The sequence below is a fragment of the Bufo bufo genome, chromosome 7, assembly GCF_905171765.1.
Source record: "Bufo bufo chromosome 7, aBufBuf1.1, whole genome shotgun sequence".
NCBI lineage: Eukaryota > Metazoa > Chordata > Amphibia > Anura > Bufonidae > Bufo > Bufo bufo.
This window is the reverse complement of record NC_053395.1, coordinates 163,660,913-163,683,096: the sequence shown is the minus strand read 5'-3', so window position 1 is coordinate 163,683,096 and position 22,184 is coordinate 163,660,913. Positions and strand designations below refer to the sequence as shown.

Here is a 22,184-nt window from a genome sequence, read left to right as displayed (position 1 = left end):
GGACCCGGGGATTTCCCTGATGGAGTACTTGCTAGGGCCTCTAGTACCTCCTCTACTGTAACCGGGGATAATAATATATCTTTTTCAATAGAATCTAGAGTCGGGACTTTAATTGTCTCTAAAAAGGTCTTAATTTTGGCTAGTGCGTGTTCTAGGCTAATGGATTCTAAGTTGTAGAGAGAGGAGTAAAATTTAGCAAATTCTTCTGCTATCGCAGGGGTGTTGGTGAGCTGGTGTCCCTTTTCCGACTTAATCCCCTGTATAAAGGTTTTCTCCCTTTGTCCTTTAATCATTTGTGAGAGTAGCTTAGAGCCTCTGTCACCATGCATATAGACTTTGTATTTAGCAGCCCTGAGGGCTTTGGCTGATTTAATGTTTAATAAATCCCTCAGCTGACTTCTTAGTTTAATAAGTTCCTTATAATGAGTATCTGAGGGATCTTTTTTAGTGATGTTTTCCAAAACAGAGATTTGGGTCAAAATAGAGTCTACTTGAAGTGTCCTTTGTTTGCGTACCCATGTGCCTAAGGATATAAGCTCACCCCTTATGTACGCCTTATGAGCCTCCCATATCATAGCCTTATCCATAAGAGGGGTACAATTCAATTCAAAGAAGGTCTCAAGTTTTCCCTCTAGCTTAAGTCTGTCTCTGTCATTTTCCAGGAGGGTCTCATTAAGTCTCCACGACCATGCTTTAGGAGGTAGGCCCTTCAACTGGAACACCAGAGAGACAGGGGCGTGATCAGAAACAGTAATCTGCCCGATAGATGAGGACTTAATCCTCTCCAGGACATGGTTAGAGAGAAAAATGTAGTCAAGGCGCTGAAAAGATCTATGGACTGCTGAGAAAAATGTGAAGTCTCTGTCACTAGGATGAGAAGGTCCAGCTGAGGTATAACCCTAAATTATAGATAATCTTTAATAGTATTACCAAGACAAACATAAGTCCTAAAGTGTCCAAACCTAGGCGTGTCCACCAACTAAGTATAGTGGGGAATGGATAACCCTGATAATGGTCCTAAACATAGGCCCTGTGCCCAGGGGCGACTCCTGAAGGTGGAGACCCCCTGTCCTCGAACCTAACTGGCAACTCCTAGTTATCCCTAACGTGGAAGGGCAGATATCAAAAGTATAATTGGTGGACAGGTCAGGTATGGACAGAAGAGGATACAAAAATATGCACAATGTATACAACCCTATTGGAAAAAAATGTCCAAAAGGTACACGGTGCAAGAGACTACAAAACACTAACGACACCAGGAAAAAATGACACAGACGCATCTGTGTAAAACTCCAACGCGTTTCCCCCACGGTGTGGGATCATCAGGGGGTGAATGAGTTATTTTAGATAATACTTATGAAAACATGTCCGATGGTAGGAAGCCCACATTTGGACATCACCAATGCAACCATGGGACATAGAGGGTGTCAACTGACGGTCAAATGGAGATGTCAAATGACGGCCAATAATTAAAAGATTGGACCAGATGACCTTACTGGGAGAAGCGAAGGGAGGCACAGATGGACAGCACCAGTCTAAGGGAACCTGTGGGCAAAAGAAAAACATCCACATGTATATAAATGTATACAAATGCCTATAGCCAAACACCCAGGTACTTAATAGTGAGGGACCGTCACCATAATAGGGGGCCTCATTCAAGAGGGTCACTCACTGGCAGGCACAGTGCTCAGTAGATATAGACACGCTTTCTGATAAACCTAGATTCGCCCTCCTGAAAGGGTATGACCAAGTGGCATGATCGATTCCAATATACTTATGAAGGTGATAGACTGAAACGAGTAAGAATGGCCAGTGAAACAAAGGATATGTTTATTCATTTATAAAAAATATATCCCAAATTGAACAAGTAAGCATACCTTAAAGGGCGTGCTGAGTCAAATCACACCGTCCTTGTTGATACACAGGCCATAAATCCTGCGTGCCCTAAGTACCAAAAGTAAGTGAATGGATGTAAATACCCTAGAAACATAGTGGCCACCTATACAGAGGATCATATGGAAACTATGGTTACTTACTGTGGGTGCTACCAGGGCGCTTATCCTCCCATGCTGGATGTGACCTCTCCCAGGGTCCAACAATGAGCCTCTGAAGGCCCTCCCCTTATATAGTGTATCTCCTCACCAACCATGATGCTGATTAGTTTAACCACCGCAGGTGGCGGCCGCGCTACGTTCCTATGGTGCATGTGCGTTCCACTGTGGAACGCACGCCACCCGAGTCACTTCCGGTATCCGAACCCCGGAAGTGACGTCAGGAACTATCGCTGTGAGCTAAAGCGCAGCGAAGTATTGGATGCTGGGACCTGCGTGAGGCGTCGGTTAGGGACGTCATCAATAATGGACATGCGTTCCACAGTGGAGCGTATGCCAGGCCAACCCCAATGGGGGCGCTGCCTATAGACAGAAGTCCATAATAAGGGAACATATTAATATAAATATGACACAGAGACCGCCCCACATGGTGAGAAAAAGAGATGTAACATCAAAAGCCATTGATAATTATAGCCATATTACACCTAGAAGACAAGGAGGTGTAGACGATCCACAAAGGGGAGTGGCTAAACAGGTCATAGGGCAAATGTAAGTTGATAATGATGGATACAAAGATTAGATGTATAGAGATAGCTAAAACGGTGAAAGATAGTGATTCACTGTTTATGATAATAACATGTGGGTGCTTCACGCACCCGGCAAAGTCTTTAAGGACGAAACGATCAACCGAAGCCATGGGTAGCAAGGGAAAAGAGGAAGGGAGGGGGAAGGGGTGAGGAAGAAGGGGATGTAAAGGGATAAGCCAAAGGGCCCAGCGAATAGAGCGCATCACAGGAAACACGAGAATGTGAGTCTCTCATTTAACCCTAGGGGGGACTGGGACCGGAGTCGATGAATCCATTCACTTTCTTTTTGTAGAATTCTCCTGTCCCAGTCCCCACCACGGGGAGATGGTTGGATCACATCAAGGACTGTAAAGCGGAGGGACCTAGGGTCTCCATCATGGACCTCATTGACATGAGTCGCAATAGGGGTTACCTCTTTGTTCTTCACGTCATTGACATGTTCGAGAATTCGTCTTCTGAATTCTCTGACTGTCTTGCCGACGTAATCAAGAGGACACCTACACTGACACAAGTACACTAGGCCCTTGGATCTACAGTTAATAAACTCGCGTACCTGGAAGGTCTGTCCTGTTGCTGATCCAGTGATGGACTTGGATGTATTTAAAAATTCACAGGCTTTGCACCCGCCGCATCTGAAGACGCCTACCGGCCGTCAGTCCAGCCATGTGTCTGCTTTAGATGGTGCTGTAAAGTGACTAGCCACCAGCCAGTCCTTCAGACTTTTTCCTCGTCTAAAAGAGACAGACGGACGATCAGATACCACTTCAGAAAGGTCAGGGTCCATCCTTAAGATGGCCCAGTATTTATTGAGGATTTTCCTCACTTCCTGATTGGCAACATCAAAATTAGAGACAATTCTCAATGGTTGGGGGCTGTCTATACGTGTTTTTGGAGTAAGTAGAGAACTGCGTTCTTTGGACCGTGCATGTTTAAACGCATCATTAAGGACTGCTTGAGGATAGCCTCTAGCAACAAATCTGGCCTGGAGTGCCCTCGCCTCACTGTAAAAGGCTTCATTACTCGAACAGTTCCTACGGGCGCGTAGGTACTGTCCCCGTGGAATACCCTGTTTCAAAGAGGTGGGGTGATGGCTACTCCAATGAAGGAGGGAGTTGGTGGCTGTTGCTTTCCTAAATAGATTGGTGGACAGATGATCCCCTATTCTTGTCACCTTGACGTCCAGAAATGTAATACTCAATGGATCATATTCGTAGGTGAAGCGAAGCCCCATATCATTGGTATTCAGGTCGGAGACAAAGTGTTTTAACTCCATCGAATTTCCCTTCCAGACAACGAACACGTCGTCGATATACCGGGTCCAGAATTGGATGTTTCCGGACCACCAAACATCATGGTCTGGGAAGACGTGTGTATCTTCCCACCGGCCCAGGAAGAGATTGGCGTAAGTGGGGGCACAAGGGCTCCCCATCGCCGTCCCCCTGAGCTGGTGGTAGAATTTAGAGTTGAACAAGAAGAAATTATGCGTGAGGGTAAATTCAAGTAGTTTGATGATAAACCTGTTGTGTGAATTATATTGAATACCCCTCGCGCATAAAAAAATATTCAATAGCTCTGAGGCCAAATACATGTGGGATCGAACTATATAGAGCCTCGACATCGATACTACATAGAATGCAGTCCGGGTCAAGGACAAGGGAATCGATTTTGTTGAGGAAGTCCATTGTGTCCCTCGTGTATGCAGGGAGGGACACAACGAACTCCCTCAACACCTTATCAAGATACACTCCACAGTTTTGGGTAAGAGAGTTAACTCCAGACACTATGGGGCGACCTTTTAAAGGGGTAACCCCCTTATGAATCTTCGGCAGCGCATAGAATGTCGCTATTAGGGGTTTGATAGGAAGCATAAACTCAAATTCAGATGTCCCTATCACCTTCATTTCTAGGCCGGCCAGCAAGATCTGTTTAAGATCAGCCAGGAATTTTTGAGTAGAGTTGGAAGGTAGAATACCGTAACCATCCCTGTCCTTAAGGAGGTCCAGGCACATCTGAATATACGCATTAATTTCGAGGATAACCAGATTGCCGCCTTTATCAGACGGCTTTATTATAATGCTGCAGTCTCGTTCAAGTGACCATAAAGCCTGCATCTCAGTGCGGTAAAGATTAAAAGAACTTTGGCCCTGATGAGACAGATGTTCAAGGTCATTTGTGACCATTTGTAGAAATATATCTACATGCTCATAATTAGCTGGGGGCGTTTTTTTTTTGCTTTTTAATTTTAATGTTGTAAATGGGCCAGAGCCACCAGTACGAGTGTGATCTCTATTAAGACTCACGAGGGTTTGAAGATCCTCAAAATCATCCTCATCTAAGCCCATTCTGACACAAGTGTCCCTGTTGGAGGTTCGAAAGAACTTATGCCACTTGAGTCTCCTGCAGAAGAGGTGTAGGTCCCTAGTCCAAGAGAATAGACTAAAATTGGTGGTGGGCACAAAGGACAGACCCCTCTTAAGGACCTCCACCTCCTCCGCAGTGAGACTCCTGGTGGACAGGTTAATGATTTGCAGATCCGTTACTGACCCTTCTCCTGTCGACCCCGGTCGCGTAGCTGATAGGGCATCACGCTCTTCTCTAAAAAAGATGCCGACGGTTGTTGTTGAGATTGAATATTGGAAGAGCCAGAGGGAGGTGAGGAGGAGAAGGTATTTTGATAACCTGATCTCCGTGATCCACGTCCCCTGCCTCTGTAACCACCTCCCCCCTGCCATCCTCGGCCACCGCGCCGTCTCGTGCCCTGACGTCCCTGATAGGAGGAGGCACCAGACTGTTTTGAGTATGATTCAGAGTCCGAGGAGTCGAACTCAAAGGAAGAGGGTTCAGAGCCACCAACCGGTCCCTGTGTTGTGGAGTATGCTCGATTCTCCCTGAATTCACTTAAATCCCTTACAAATTGTCTGTGCTTGCGTTCTTTAATCAAGCACTGAAACCGTTCAACCGAGGTCTGAAGAGAAGTTTCCCGTCTAGAGAAATCAGGGTCCTCTTTTAGTTTCAGGGCACTCTCTATTTGCTCATGTAATTTTTTAGACGTGAGCTCAAAGACGGTTTTTTCTTCTTCCAATAGTAAATTCATAAGATTAAGTGAGCTGAGAGTCAGTATCTCCTCCCACTTAACTAGGAGGGATGGTGACAGGATCCTGTCAGCCGGTTTCACACGGAGGCGTAGCCCCCGGGAAACAATTTTGTGACTGATGTAACTCTCTAAAGATTTAATCTCCCACCATGATTTTATGTTTTCCTTGTAGCAGTTATAAAGATCGTTGAAGACCTGTTTATTCGTGGCCTGTTGGCCTAAACCCGGTACATCCCTATCGGAAAATATATCCCTTGCTTCAATAGCTAGCGCTTCGGTGAAGAGAGTTCCTGAAAGAAAACTTGCCATAGTCTAATACAGAAACTCAACATCCAGCACAAATGGATATATCAAATATATTGGGTTAAATGTAGAAATAGAAGGTCCAGCTGAGGTATAACCCTAAATTATAGATAATCTTTAATAGTATTACCAAGACAAACATATGTCCTAAAGTGTCCAAACCTAGGCGTGTCCACCAACTAAGTATAGTGGGGAATGGATAACCCTGATAATGGTCCTAAACATAGGCCCTGTGCCCAGGGGCGACTCCTGAAGGTGGAGACCCCCTGTCCTCGAACCTAACTGGCAACTCCTAGTTATCCCTAACGTGGAAGGGCAGATATCAAAAATATAATTGGTGGACAGGTCAGGTATGGACAGAAGAGGATACAAAAATATGCACAATGTATACAACCCTATTGGAAAAAAAATGTCCAAAGGTACACGGTGCAAGAGACTACAAAACACTAACGACACCTGGAAAAAATGACGCAGACGCATCTGTGTAAAACCCCAACGCGTTTCTCCCACGGTGTCACTAGGATGAGCCAATCTCCAGGTGTCTGTAATTTGATGATCAGAAAGTGATTTCCGTAGTTTACGGAGTTGTGCAGAAGAGTATTTGGGGGTCCCCGAGGTAGAGTCCATGGGGTGATCCAAAGTTAGGTTCAGATCTCCTCCAATGACCAAAATTCCCTCTCTAAAGTCTTTAAGTGATTTTAATACCCTAATCAACCGGGGATTTGCTTAGTGTTAGGAGCATATATGTTGACTAAGGTCAGTTTATTGCCAAAGAGCGTGCCCTTTAGGAATAAAAATCTGCTCTCCGGGTCTACGTATTGCGCCTGGATTTGGAAAGGAATATTGGCTCCAATGCCTATGGATACCCCCCTGGAAGCAGAAGAATGGGAACTATGAAACCATTTTATGTACTGTTTAGAGAAAAGGGTTGGGATATGGTTATGTCTGAAATGCGTCTCCTGTAGGAACAGAAGGTCTGCCCTCTCTCTCCTTAGCATCTGGAAGACCTGACTTCTTTTCTGAGGAACATTAAGCCCATTTACGTTTAGTGAAGTTACCTTCAAGGAATCCATGAAGTGTGGAAGGTTGTGTGACCGTACGAGAAGCTGCATCCCAGAGGATCAAAAATTCCTGGAAACAGTACCCATCTTGAAAAACTATATACACAACACATAAAAACAAAATTGAGCATATTAATACTCAGAGCAATCAATTGATGACCTCCTTCAGGGAGGGTATCGAGAGAAGGAGGTGAGCAAGAAGGGGGGGGGAGGGGGGGGAAGATAAGGAAATAGGTATGAAAAGGAAGGTAGGTAGGGGGAAGAAAACTGTGAGATACACAAAGCCTGTGTGGGCCTCTCACAGCACAAGCATATTATCCAGACAGTGAGATCTCACATTAATAATATCTGGGACGACCCAAACTAAACATGGATCTCCCAGGTAACTCCATGCATTGGGGTGTGAACCCAGCAATAAGCACTCCTCAAACATATGAAGTACTGGTGCATGGTGGCATATTAGTATGACATGCTAGGGCCCTTGGAAAAGCAAGAGTATGCAGCGTACCATTGCCCCCTTACTTGGATTGAGATGAGCCTTGGAATGTATTTATATTCTAGGATCGAATGAAGTTGGCATCTCAGGTGGCACCTTACCATAAGAGGTAGATAGTGGGCAAGGAGGCAATGGTAGCGATAAAGGCCACAGTACAGCATTTTGGAACAGAGACAATATTTTAAAATCTGTTATACTGCCCATGGGACTAAGGTAGATATAAGATCAACCTCGGGGTGCCTCCTAAGGGAGGGTAAATATTAGAGACAAATATTTAAAGAATATTCAAGTGTCCTGGAGTTCCGCCTGACGTTTCTTCGCTTGCGGCGACTTGAATTTCTTGGCTACTTTCCAGTCCTCAATTGCAGGTAGCGATGGCATCTTCAAGTCTCCTGTCAAAGGAAGCCAGGAGGGAATATCTAAAGGATCTATCTGCAAAGCGTCCCACATCTTGGTGAGGTCATCTGGGTGCCGGACAGTGATCTGCTTACCGTTGATGGTAGCACAGAGGCCAAATGGGAAAAGCCAGCGCAGAGGGTGTCTTCTCTCCCTAAGGAGGGCGGTAAGCGGCTTGAGTTGCCGGCGCTTCGCCAAGGTGCTTGCTGCGAGGTCTTGGTACAGTTGTATTTTGGCGTTTTCAAGTGATAGTTCGCCTTTATGCCTAGCGGCAGTTAAGATGGCTGCCGTGTCGACAAAGCTTAGTAAGCCACATATAATATCACGTGGCGGTGCGTCTGGCTGCGGCTTAGGTCTGAGGTCTCTATGGGCTCTCTCTATGACTATTTTTTCTGCCCTTTCCTGACCTAGTAAGGAGGAGAAGATTTGACTGACCGTGTCTAAGATGTCGTCTCTTTGCACACTTTCAGGAACTCCTCTGATGCGGACGTTCTTTCTTCGGCTCCTGTTCTCCTGATCCTCCAGGTACAGGTAAGTTGTATTCATGTGTTCGTGGATCTCCTCCACTTTCGATTGCAGCGCACGGTTATGTTTAGTTATGGCGAGCTGGGATTCTTCTAGGACTGCTACTCTGTGCCCCGTCTGCTTAAATTCCGTTTTGATGGCGGATAATTCTCTTAGAACTGGCTCAAAAGCGAGGGCCAAGGACTCCTTGAGGAAGGCTCTGGTGATGGGTGTCGAGCCTCGCTCGCTGCGTGTCTCAGACATAGCGCAGGAGCCCTCATCATCGGAGTCTTTAGTGTAAGTAGCGGCGGCGGCAGCTTCCTGCGCCATCTTGGTTCTAACTGTCGGCGAGGATAACTTCTTTTTAAGGAATTTATCCAAATCGGATTGTCCTCTGGCGTGTTTAGGCGTCATCTGGGACTCTTTAGGCTTGTCTCTGTTAGGTTTCCCCATACTAAAGCAGGGTGGGATCCCGTCTAATAGCTTTGAACAGCGTGCTGCTGTGAGGAGCTCTCAGTTCAGGCGGCCATTTCCTGACGCGGCTAGCTCCGCCCCCCATTTGCCAATAACTCTTGTGCAACACCTAAAGGGTTAACGAAGTTTGTAAAATCAGTTTTGAATACCTTGAGGGTGTAGTTTATAGAATGGGGTCATTTTGGGTTGTTTCTATTATGTAAGCCTCGCAAGTGACTTAAGACCTGTAGTGGTCGCTAAAAATTGGGTTTTTGTAAACTTCTGAAAAATTTCAAGATTTACTTCTAAACTTCTAAGCCTTATAACATCCCCAAAAAATAAAATATCATTCCCAAAATAATTCAAACATGAAGTAGACATATGGGGAATGTAAAGTCATTACAATTTTTGGGGGTATTACTATGTATTACAGAAGTAGAGAAACTGAAACTTAGAAATTTGCTAATTTTTCAAAATTTTTGGTAAATTAGGTATTTTTTATGCAAAAAAATAATTTTTTGGACTTCATTTTACCAGTGTCATGAAGTACAATATGTGACGAAAAAACAGTCTCAGAATGACCTGGATAAATCAAAGCGTTTTAAAGTTATCAGCACTTAAAGTGACACAGGTCAGATTTGCAAAAAATGGCCTCGTCCTTAAGGTGAAATAAGGCTGTGTCCCTAAGGGGTTAAGAGTAGGGATGAGCGAACCCGAACTGTATAATTCGGGATCGTACCAAATTTTGGGGTGTCCGTGACACGGACCCGAACCCGAACATTTTCGCAAAAGTCTGGGTTCGGGTTCGGTGTTCGGCGCTTTCTTGGCGCTTTTTGAAAGGCTGCAAAGCAGCCAATCAACAAGCGTCATACTACTTGCCCCAAGAGGCCATCACAGCCTTGCCTACTATTGGCATGGCTGTGATTGGCCAGTGCAGCATGTGACCCAGCCTCTATATAAGCTTGGGTCACGTAGCGCTGCACGTCACTCTGCTGATTCAAGCATAGGGAGAGGTTGCTGCTGCGACGTTAGGGCTACATTAGGCAGATTAACTCCTCCAAAAGACTTCATTCTGTGATCGATCTGCAGCTGTGGATCATTGAAGTGCTAATATCGACTTGCTCACTTTTTTGAGGCTGCCCAGAGCGTTTTTAGATCACTTTTTTCTGTGGTGATCGGCGGCCATTTTGTGGCTTGTGGTGCGCCAGCACAAGCTATCACCAAGTGTATTTAACCATCAATAGTGTGGTTATTTTTTGCTATATCCTACATCAGCTGCAGGCTGAGCCTGTGTCACCGAAGTGCATTTAACCATCAACAGTCTGGTTATTTTTTGGCCATATACTACATCAGCTGCAGGCTGAGCCTGTGTCACCGAAGTGCATTTAACCATCAACAGTCTGGTTATTTTTTGGCCATATACTACATCTGGTGCAGGCTGAGCCTGTGCCACCCAAGTGCATTTAACCATCAATAGTGTGGTTATTTTTTGGCCATATACTACATCAGGGGCAAGTTGAGCCTGTCACCCAGCGCCTAAAAAATAGACCTGACATTTCTATTCAACCAAATTTGTACTGTTTTAGCTGGTCAAGTTATTTGTAGTGACCGTAAAAGCACACTTTTTGTTCTGGGTTGAAAAACTATTCCCAAATTTGCCATTCTCAAAATAACTAGTTTCTGCTATATGAGGCCTACTTGAAATCTATCCCAAAAAGGATATCTTACATTGAAGGTGCTGATAGTGTCATTCAGAAAAATTTAACACACACGCTACCGTGCAGATACAAGTCTAATTCTGTGATTAAACCTATACCTGTCACACAGCGCAAAAAAAAACAGGCCTCACATTTCTATTCAACCAAATCTGTACTGTTTTAGCTGGTCAAGTTATTTGTAGTAAACCGTAAAAGCACACTTTTTGTTCTGGGTTGAAAAACTATTCCCAAATTTGCCATTCTCAAAATTGTGGTGAACGGGAACAATGAGGAAAACATCTAATAAGGGACGCGGACGTGGACGTGGACATGGTCGTGGTGGTGTTAGTGGACCCTCTGGTGCTGGGAGAGGACGTGGCCGTTCTGCCACAGCCACACGTCCTAGTGAACCAACTACCTCAGGTCCCAGTAGCCAGCAGAATTTACAGCGATATTTGGTGGGGCCCAATGCCGTTCTAAGGATGGTAAGGCTTGAGCAGGTACAGGCATTAGTCAATTGGGTGGCCGACAGTGGATCCAGCACGTTCACATTATCTCCCACCCAGTCTTCTGCAGAAAGCGCACAGATGGCGCATGAAAACCAAGCCCATCGGTCTGTCACATCACCCCCATGCATATCAGGGAAACTGTCTGAGCCTCAAGTTATGCAGCAGTCTCTTATGCTGTTTGAAGACTCTGCTGCCAGGGTTTCCCAAGGGCATCCACCTAGCCCTTCCCCAGGGGTGGAAGAGATAGAATGCACTAACGCACAACCACTTATTTTTCCTGATGATGAGGACATGGGAATACCACCTCAGCACGTCTCTGATGATGACGAAACACAGGTGCCAACTGCTGCGTCTTTCTGCAGTGTGCAGACTGAACAGGAGGTCAGGGATCAAGACTGGGTGGAAGACGATGCAGGCGACGATGAGGTCCTAGACCCCACATGGAATGAAGGTAGTGCCACTGACTTTCAGAGTTCGGAGGAAGAGGCAGTGGTGAGACCGAGCCAACGGCGTAGCAAAAGAGGGAGCAGTGGGCAAAATCAGAACACCCGCCACCAAGAGACTCTGCCTGCTACTGACCGCCGCCATCTGGGACCGAGCACCCCAAAGGCAGCTTCAAGGAGTTCCCTGGCATGGCACTTCTTCAAACAATGTGCTGACGACAAGACCCGAGTGGTTTGCACGCTGTGCCATCAGAGCCTGAAGCGAGGCATTAACGTTCTGAACCTTAGCACAACCTGCATGACCAGGCACCTGCATGCAAAGCATGAACTGCAGTGGAGTAAACACCTTAAAAACAAGGAACTCACTCAGGCTCCCCCTGCTACCTCTTCTGCTGCTGCCGCCACCTCAGCCTCTTCTGCTGCTGCCGCCGCCTCGGCCTCTTCCTCCGCCTCTGGAGGAACGTTGGCACCTGCCGCCCAGCAAACATGGGATGTACCACCAACATCACCACCTGCGTCACCAAGCATCTCAACCATGTCACACGGCATCGTTCAGCTCTCCATCTCACAAACATTTGAGAGAAAGCGTAAATTCCCACCTAGCCACCCTCGATCCCTGGCCCTGAATGCCAGCATTTCTAAACTACTGGCCTATGAAATGCTGTCATTTAGGCTGGTGGACACACACAGCTTCAAACAGCTCATGTCGCTTGCTGTCCCACAGTATGTTGTTCCCAGCCGGCACTACTTTTCCAAGAGAGCCGTGCCTTCCCTGCACAACCAAGTGTCCGATAAAATCAAGTGTGAACTGCGCAACCCCATCTGTGGCAAGGTCCACCTAACCACAGATACGTGGACCAGTAAGCACGGCCAGGGATGCTATATCTCCCTAACTGCACACTGGGTAAATGTAGTGGCGGCTGGGCCCCAGGCGGAGAGCTGTTTGGCGCATGTCCTTCCGCCGCCAAGGATCGCAGGGCAACATTCTTTGCCTCCTGTCTCCTCCTCCTCCTACTCAGCTTCCTCCTCCTCTTCTTCCACCTGCTCATCCAGTCAGCCACACACCTTCACCACCAACTTCAGCACAGCCCGGGGTAAACGTCAGCAGGCCGTTCTGAAACTCATATGTTTGGGGGACAGGCCCCACACCGCACAGGAGTTGTGGGGGGGTATAGAACAACAGACCGACGAGTGGTTGCTGCCGGTGAGCCTCAAGCCCGGCCTGGTGGTGTGCGATAATGGGCGAAATCTCGTTGCAGCTCTGGGACTAGCCGGTTTGACGCACATCCCTTGCCTGGCGCATGTGCGGAATTTGGTGGTGCAGAAGTTCATTCGCAACTACCCCCACATGTCAGAGCTGCTGCATAAAGTGCGGGCCGTCTGTTCGCGCTTCCGGCGTTCACATCCTGCCGCTGCTCGCCTGTCTGCGCTACAGCGTAACTTCGGCCTTCCCGCTCACCGCCTCGATGCGACGTGCCCACCAGGTGGAACTCCACCTTGCACATGCTGGACAGACTGTGCGAGCAGCAGCAGGCCATAGTGGAGTTTCAGCTGCAGCACGCACGGGTCTGTCGCACTGCGGAACAGCACCACTTCACCACTAATGACTGGGCCTCCATGCGAGACCTGTGTGCCCTGTTGCGCTGTTTCGAGTACTCCACCAACATGGCCAGTGGCGATGACGCCGTTATCAGCGTTACAATACCACTTCTATGTCTCCTTGAGAAAATACTTAGGGCGATGATGGAAGAGGAGGTGGCCCAGGAGGAAGAGGAGGAAGAGGGGTCATTTTTAGCACTTTCAGGCCAGTCTCTTCGAAGTGACTCAGAGGGAGGTTTTTTGCAACACCAGAGGCCAGGTACAAATGTGGCCAGACAGGGCCCACTACTGGAGGACGAGGATGAGGAGGAGGTGGAGGAGGATGAGGATGAAGCATGTTCACAGCGGGGTGGCACCCAAAGCAGCTCGGGCCCATCACTGGTGCGTGGCTGGGGGGAAACACAGGACGATGACGATACGCCTCCCACAGAGGACAGCTTGTCCTTACCTCTGGGGAGCCTGGCACACATGAGCGACTACATGCTGCAGTGCCTGCGCAACGACAGCAGAGTTGCCCACATTTTAACGTGTGCGGACTGCTGGGTTGCCACCCTGCTGGATCCACAGTACAAAGACAATGTGCCCACCTTACTTCCTACACTGGAGCGTGATCGGAAGATGCGCGAGTACAAGCGCACGTTGGTAGACGCGCTACTGAGAGCATTCCCAAATGTCACAGGGGAACCAGTGGAAACCCAAGGCGAAGGCAGAGGAGGAGCAAGAGGTCGCCAACGCAGCTGTGTCACGGCCAGCTCCTCTGAGGGCAGGGTTACCATGGCAGAGATGTGGAAAAGTTTTTTCACCACGCCACAGCTAACTGCACCACCACCTGGTACGGAACGTGTTAGCAGGAGGCAACCTTTCACTAACATGGTGGAACAGTACCTGTGCACACCCCTCCACGTACTGACTGATGGTTCGGCCCCATTCAACTTCTGGGTCTCCAAATTGTCCACGTGGCCAGAGCTAGCCTTTTATGCCTTGGAGGTGCTGGCCTGCCCAGCGGCCAGCGTTTTGTCTGAACGTGTATTCAGCACGGCAGGGGGCGTCATTACAGACAAACGTATCCGCCTGTCTACAGCCAATGTGGACAAGCTGACGTTCATAAAAATGAACCAGGCATGGATCCCACAGGAACTGTCCATCCCTTGTGCAGATTAGATATTAACTACCTCCCCTTAACAATATATTATTCTACTCCAGGGCACTTCCTCATTCAATACTATTTTTATTTTCATTTTACCGTTATATTGCGGGGCAACCCAAAGTTGAATGAACCTCTCCTCTGCCTGGGTGCCGGGGCCTAAATGTGTGATAGTAGCCTGTTCCAGTGGTGGGTGACGTGAAGCCTGATTCTCTGCTATTGCGGTACGCCAGACCTGCAGGGTATTGCGATTGTGAGGTCACGGTTAACGGCAAGCGAGGGTTACTCACAGTTCTGTAGGGAAACCCTGGGCAGGCATACAGCAGTGAAGGAGAGGCTGGCACAGGAGTCCTCTGGGGCACACTCTGTATCTAGGGACCAGGCCTGGTGGTGGATGAGGTGCCCTGGATGTTGCAGGTGTTTTATGTGCCTGGGGCAAGGTCCCTTTAAGGTTCGTGACGCCAGTGCCTGTAACGGTGGCACACCGATTGGTAGTATTAATAAGTGAGGTACACAGATGGTATGGTGAACCAAACTTTGCTTTACTGCGATCAATTCAACTTTATACAGTTGGATGTCAAACTCAGTTCCACATATCAAGTACACTTCGCAAGCAGGGTTTCACAATTATGGCAGGTATACTGTTTCTTGACAAGATACACAGAGGGTAAACATCCACATGCGCAGAATCAGGCTGTACAGACTCCTCGGAGATAGTGTACAACGTTCATTAGAACTCCTGTCTGGCTTTGATCCCAAGGCCCAGATACCTTATTGTAGGCTTTTATCCTTGGTAAATAATCCTCCTCAGGTACTCTTTCTTGCCTTACATTTCTACTCTTTCTGCCCTTCAGCTTACTTGTTTTAGCTGGACATGTTGACTCTGCTTGGCTTGATGGGAACTACAGGGTTGCTCTCCCAGGAGGTAAACTCTTCCCTTGGGGTAGATCTTCTGAGCTAACCATGGCTCTCTTGATCAGCAGGTAGACTAGGATCCCTCTACTAGTCTCCTGGTGGCAACTAGAAGCCTGGACTGTCTAGTTGCATGTCAGGAGAAAGCTCTGGCTTGAGCCTTCTAGCTTGTCTCTGCAGACTCCTGACCTTCAACCAACCTTCCCTGTCTGGGGCCTGAATACTTATACCAGGGGTACTCTAGCTCCCTCTAGCGTCTGGGATGACTAACTACAGAGACTAGGCCTGATAATGAATATTACAGGGAAAAACATTGCACAATACAAAAACAATACTTTACAAATTACCTAAAATGCACAATTAAAGATACCATCCCTGTCCCTAGTGAGGAGAAGTAGCGCACGCACCAATTGACCCTTGTGTAGTGCCCACGCTTATCTAGTGGGGCCACTACACTATGACATGAAGACAGATTCTGCGCTGACATAAGGCCAGATTCTCTGTTACGGGACCTCTCTCCTCTGTCTGGGTGCCGGGGCCTAAATATGTGACAGTGGCCTGTTCCAGTGGTGGGTGACGTGAAGCCTGATTCTCTGCTATGACATGAAGACAGATTCTGTGCTGACATAAGGCCAGATTCTCTGTTATGGGACCTCTCCTCTGCCTGGGTGCCTGGGCCTAAATATGTGACAGTGGCCTGTTCCAGTGGTGGGTGACGTGAAGCCTGATTCTCTGCTATGACATGAAGACTGATTCTGCGCTGACATAAGGCCAGATTCTCTGTTACGGGACCTCTCTCCTCTGTCTGGGTGCCGGGGCCTAAATATGTGACAGTGGCCTGTTCCAGTGGTGGGTGACGTGAAGCCTGATTCTCTGCTATGACATGAAGACAGATTCTGTGCTGACATAAGGCCAGATTCTCTGTTACGGGACCTCTCTCCTCTGCCTGGGTGCCTGGGCCTAAATATGTGACAGTGGCCTGTTCCAGTGGTGGGTGACGTGAAGCCTGATTCTCTGCTATGACATGAAGACTGATTCTGCGCTGACATAAGGCCAGATTCTCTGTTACGGGACCTCTCTCCTCTGTCTGGGTGCCGGGGCCTAAATATGTGACAGTGGCCTGTTCCAGTGGTGGGTGACGTGAAGCCTGATTCTCTGCTATGACATGAAGACAGATTATGTGCTGACATAAGCCCAGATTCTCTGTTACGGGACCTCTCTCCTCTGCCTGGGTGCCTGGGCCTAAATATGTGACAGTGGCCTGTTCCAGTGGTGGGTGACGTGAAGCCTGATTCTCTGCTATGACATGAAGACTGATTCTGCGCTGACATAAGGCCAGATTCTCTGTTACGGGACCTCTCTCCTCTGCCTGGGTGCCTGGGCCTAAATATGTGACAGTGGCCTGTTCCAGTGGTGGGTGACGTGAAGCCTGATTTTCTGCTATGACATGAAGACTGATTCTGCGCTGACATAAGGCCAGATTCTCTGTTACGGGACCTCTCTCCTCTGTCTGGGTGCCGGGGCCTAAATATGTGACAGTGGCCTGTTCCAGTGGTGGGTGACGTGAAGCCTGATTTTCTGCTATGACATGAAGACTGATTCTGTGCTGACATAAGGCCAGATTCTCTGTTACGGGACCTCTCTCCTCTGTCTGGGTGCCGGGGCCTAAATATGTGACAGTGGCCTGTTCCAGTGGTGGGTGACGTGAAGCCTGATTCTCTGCTATGACATGAAGACTGATTCTGCGCTGACATGAAGCCAGATTCTCTGCTATGGCATGAAGAGACTGATTCTCTGCTGACATGAAGCCAGATTCTTTTCTATGGCATGAAGAGACTGATTCTCTGCTGACGTGAAGCCAGATTCTCTGCTATGGGACCTCTGTCCAATTGATATTGGTTAATTTTTTTTTTTTTTTTTTTTATTTTAATTCATTTCCCTATCCACATTTGTTTGCAGGGGATTTACCTACATGTTGCTGCCTTTTGCAGCCCTCTAGCTATTTCCTGGGCTGTTTTACAGCCTTTTTAGTGCCGAAAAGTTCGGGTCCCCATTGACTTCAATGGGGTTCGGGACGAAGTTCGGGTCGGGTTCGGATCCCGAACCCGAACATTTCCGGGAAGTCGGCCGAACTTCTCGAACCTGAACATTCAGGTGTTCGCTCAACTCTAGTTAAGAGACTTGAGTTAAAATTGATTTTTGAACTCCAAACGCTCGAACCGAATGGTTTGAATAGGGACTTCAGGATTGGCACGCTTTACTGATCCAGAAGGAATATTGTGTACTTCATACCGAATATTACACAATGTCATTTAAAGTAATGTACCTAACCGTTTGGTTATGATTATAGAGACTAATATATGTCTTTTTTTAACAGATTGGACCCAGAATGGACGTCTGGTGGGCAGGGTCACAGTGACAGAATTCCCCCTCACAATCGACTGGTTGGGCGTTGGTAGCTATAACATGACCATATAATTGGACTATAATTACAATAAGTTGGGTGCTATTAGTATCATTGGACTATAATGACAATAAGTTGAGTGCTATTGGAGCTATTACCCTTTTGTACATTGTCTAGGTAGAACATAGGTATCAACAAGCGTACATACACCAATCCCCCGAGACAGTCTATTTACTTTACTGGCCATTAAATATATATATATTTATTTATTTTTTTCTAGTATTGTGTGATCTCACTTTAGCTAAGGGGTTTCGGCTGGTGTGAATGGTAACCCCTTGAGGGAGTGGGGGACCCAGGGATGGGTCTCTTTCCTCCCCTTCTTGGTTAGATGTACATGGCAAATCGCCTCCTCCTATAAATAGGACAATGGCGGTCGCATGGAACTAAGGGGGGGCCCCGTCCTTCTGTGACCATAAGCGTTGAATGGTTTAGGACTATGGGGTAGTCGCACATCTCAATGTGACTCTACCACTGTCCGTGTACATGTCTAATTGCCTATCTCTCTGCTCTAGTGATACACACATATATAATCACCAGAGTTTTCTCCATTAACTAGTGGGACTGTCGGCGAGGGATATATTAAGGTGTTATAACTATTTCACTTTGCTGTTGTCGACTTCTGCGATTTGACAAGTTAAACAAGAATGTTGAGACAGACAATTGTTAATTTGATAATGCCCCCAGCTATACATCATTATGTGATACTGTATGTCTTTTTACTTAGTGCCCTCCCTAGGATATAGCTGAGCTACCGAGATGCCCAATATTGCGCTAGCTGACAGTATACTTGTGCGCCTGCGTGAGCTCCCTATTAAGCGCTTGCACAACAGGACCATGGACTGCAGTGAGCAGGTGCGCCTGCGTGAGCTTTTGATCTGGTGCGTCTGCGCACATTGAACGCGCTTATGCGCATGCGCGAGTTCCGCTCTGGCACGCCGGCGCACTGGGAACTAGGGGACGCCGATATTCTAAAGTTTTTGGGCGCGTATCTAGTCCCGGCACGCCTGCGCAAATACTCAGGAGCTAAGGGGACACTGTCTTACCAGCATGACGCCTTGGGATTTGATGGCCATACATTCCCACCAGCATTCCACCAGGTGTTCCAAAGTAAGTGATGATTTGCTAATTTGAAAGGATGCCTTACCCTATACTATTTTAAGATTGCTTTTATTTGTTATGACATGTGTGGTAGCCCCTCCTACAAGGAGGATATTTAAGCCTGGTAATGATCTATTGTCAGTTGCTTTGAAAAAGACCGCTCAGGTCGAAACGTCGCATGAATTTGATGGAATAAAGGATGCATAGAGACAAGAGAGTGCAGCGGTTTTGTTGTTCTATGGTTGCCTACTTGGAGGGACGCTACGGACTGGCGTCTAACACCGCGTGCACCACCACATATAAGGCCAGTATACCCCTATGTGCTGCTACTCCTACTATACCGTTATACCTCAGCGAACCCTTTGCATGCCGCGGTCAGCTTTGACCATAGCATACAAGGGGTTAACACGCCGGAATCTGTGTTTTCACCGATGTCAGTGACTGCCGGGTCCGTGCCGCTGATCGGGCAGGCGCAGCTCCTGCACCCGCCCGATCAGCCTGCCATACATGTACAGCACTGGTCCTTAAGTCATTTCCACATTTCCACCAGCGCCGTACATGTACAAAGCGGGTCCTTAAGAGGTTAATACTTATACATGTTATTTGCATTTTTCTAGATTTACCAAACAATCCTGTTTTATCAATCAATCGTATATAATCAATCACATATGTACTACCTGTTGACTAATAAACAAGTAAGGGTGGGTTCACACTAGCGTTAGGGATTCCGTTATGGCTTTCCGTTATAACATGGTTATATTGGAAAATAATGGAATCCATAAGACGGAAGGACGGATCCGTTCTTCTGTCGATAGACTTGTATTATGACGGAATGCAAAACGGAAGCCTTTAAAAGGCATTCCGTTTGCTTTCCGTCCTAATAGAAGTCTATGGGAATCAAAACGTATCCGTTTGGATCCTGTTATGCAAGACGGAAAACAAAGTCCTGTCGACAGGACTTTGTTTTCCGTCTTGCATAACAGGACCCAGACGGATCCGTTATGCTTTCCCATAGACTTCTATTAGGACGGAAAGCAAACAAAATGCCTTTTAAAGGCTTCCGTTTTGCATTCTGTCTGGGCATTCGGTTATTTTCCATTATAACCATGTTATAACGGAAAGCCATAACGGAATCCCTAACGCTAATTTGAACCCACCCTTAGACTACAAAGAACAGTCCTCTTATTTGTTTATGCTGACTGCACACTGTGTGAACGTGTATTAACAATAATGACAGCCCTGGCCTGCGCTGTGTGCTGCAGTCTGTAATACACATTGCAGGCTGCTGGCTCTGCTGTGCTCCCATCATCATAACAATAGCACAGCAGGGCCAGCCAGGGCTGTCATTACCATACACTGTGTATGACAATGACAGCGCTAGGGATGAGCGAATAGACTTCGGATGAAACATCCGAAGTCGATTTGCATAAATTTTGTTTGAATACTGTATGGAGCGAGCGCTCCGTACAGTATTAAAATGTATTGGCTCCGATAAGCTGAAGGTGTACTTCACAAATTCTCGTTAGACTTCGCGTAATAGCTCCATAAATTGATTTCTACTGTAAAAAAAAAACATTTCCCGAACTTTGGTTCAGTTCCAAGTACCACCTTGGAACCGAACCCAAGTTCGGGAAATGTATTTTTACTATGGAAATCAATTTTTTAAGTTACGATGTACCATGGTTAGCACTCCCGCTGTTAACTCAAATTTCTTAACTCATTTCATTATCTTGAGACAAAAGCCATTGAAAAGTGTTTGCTTAGATTAGATAACCAAACTCAGAAATCTCAGAAAAAAGGAGTGCTAACCATGTGACATCGGTATTATGCGAAGTCTCGCGAGACTTCGCGAAGTAACAACTTTGGATCATCGGGGCCAATACATTCTAATACTGTATGGAGCACTAGCTCCGTACAGTATTGAAACCAAGTTTTATGTAAATCGACTTCGGACTTTCCATCCGAAGTCGATTCGCTCATCCCTAGACAGCACAGCAGGGCCGATAGTACTAGTAGCATAAGGCTGGGTTCACACGGGCGTTGCGGGAAAATGTGCTGGTGCGTTACGGGAACACCCGCGATTTTTCCACGCGAGTGCAAAACATTGTAATGCATTTTGCACTCGTTTGAGAAAAATCGCGCATGTTTGGTACCCAAACCCGAACTTCTTCACAGAAGTTCGGGCTTGGGATCGGTGTTCTGTAGATTGTATTATTTTCCCTTATAACATGGTTATAAGGGAAAATAATAGCATTCTGAATACAGAATGCATAGTCAAATAGCGCTGGTGTCACAGCGGGCGTGCACTCAGTATAACAGATAACGCACCAACCAGGCTCTGGGCGAGAGACAGGGGAAGGGTCACCTCCTAACTAATCCCTGACCTCTTTCCCTGCACTGCTCAGCTCACCTACATACCTTGAAGGTAGGTATGAGATGTCCCCGTGCCTGGGCTGACAAAACCCTGAATTCCCTGAGATGGTGAAGTGGGAAATAGGAGCAGCCTGCTCACACAGAACCTGGATGGGATAGATGACACAAAACAACCAACTAGAAATAACACTTATCTTCCTGAGCTGGAACAGACAACCAACCTTCCTTCCTTCCTAGCTTCCAAGACCACAATGATGAGTATAATCCGCTCAGGGCACTGGGCTGAGGAGCTATTTAAACTAATGACTCCACCCAGTGCACCTGATGAGGGGCGGATCCAGCACGACTCCAAAACAAACACTAAACTCGTGCTGCAATCCTGGCCGACCTCCGCACATCGTCAGAGTGGGGCATGACAGCTGGAGGGGTTAAAAAAATAAATAAAAATTTAACTCGCCTTAATCCACTTGACCGCGGAGTCGGCATCTCCTTCTGTCTCCTTTCTTCAGGACCTGGGTAAAGGACCTGTGGTGACGTCACTCCGGTCATGACATGATCCATCACATGATTCATCACCATGGTAAAAGATCATGTGATGGATCATGTGATGACCGGAGTGACGTCACCACAGGTCCTTTACCCAGGTCCTGAAGAAAGGAGACAGAAGGAGATGCCGGCTCCGCGGTCAAGTGGATTAAGGTGAGTTACATATTTATTTATTTATTTTTAACCCCTCCCGCGCTATTTTACTATGCATTCAGTATTCAGAATGCTATTATTTTCCCTTATAACCACGTTATAAGGGGAAATAATAATGATCGGGTCTCCATCCCGATCGTCTCCTAGCAACCGTGCGTGAAAATCGCACCGCATCCGCACTTGCTTGCGGATGCTTGCGATTTTCACGCAACCCCATTCACTTCTATGGGGCCTGCGTTGCGTGAAAAACTCAGAATATAGAGCATGCTGAAAGGGGCCTAACTGTGCAAAGCAGGTTACT

The 22,184-nt window shown here is 47.2% G+C and overlaps 1 long non-coding RNA gene across 1 annotated transcript in view; it reads left to right on the top strand.

Moving 5' to 3' along the window:
* LOC121007922 overlaps positions 1–22,184 on the top strand; it is a 414,279-nt gene that overhangs the window by 16,199 nt on the left and 375,896 nt on the right. The window contains exon 2 of the long non-coding RNA XR_005780489.1: positions 613–615. This is a non-coding gene — a long non-coding RNA (uncharacterized LOC121007922). The remainder of the gene's footprint in view (positions 1–612; positions 616–22,184) is intronic.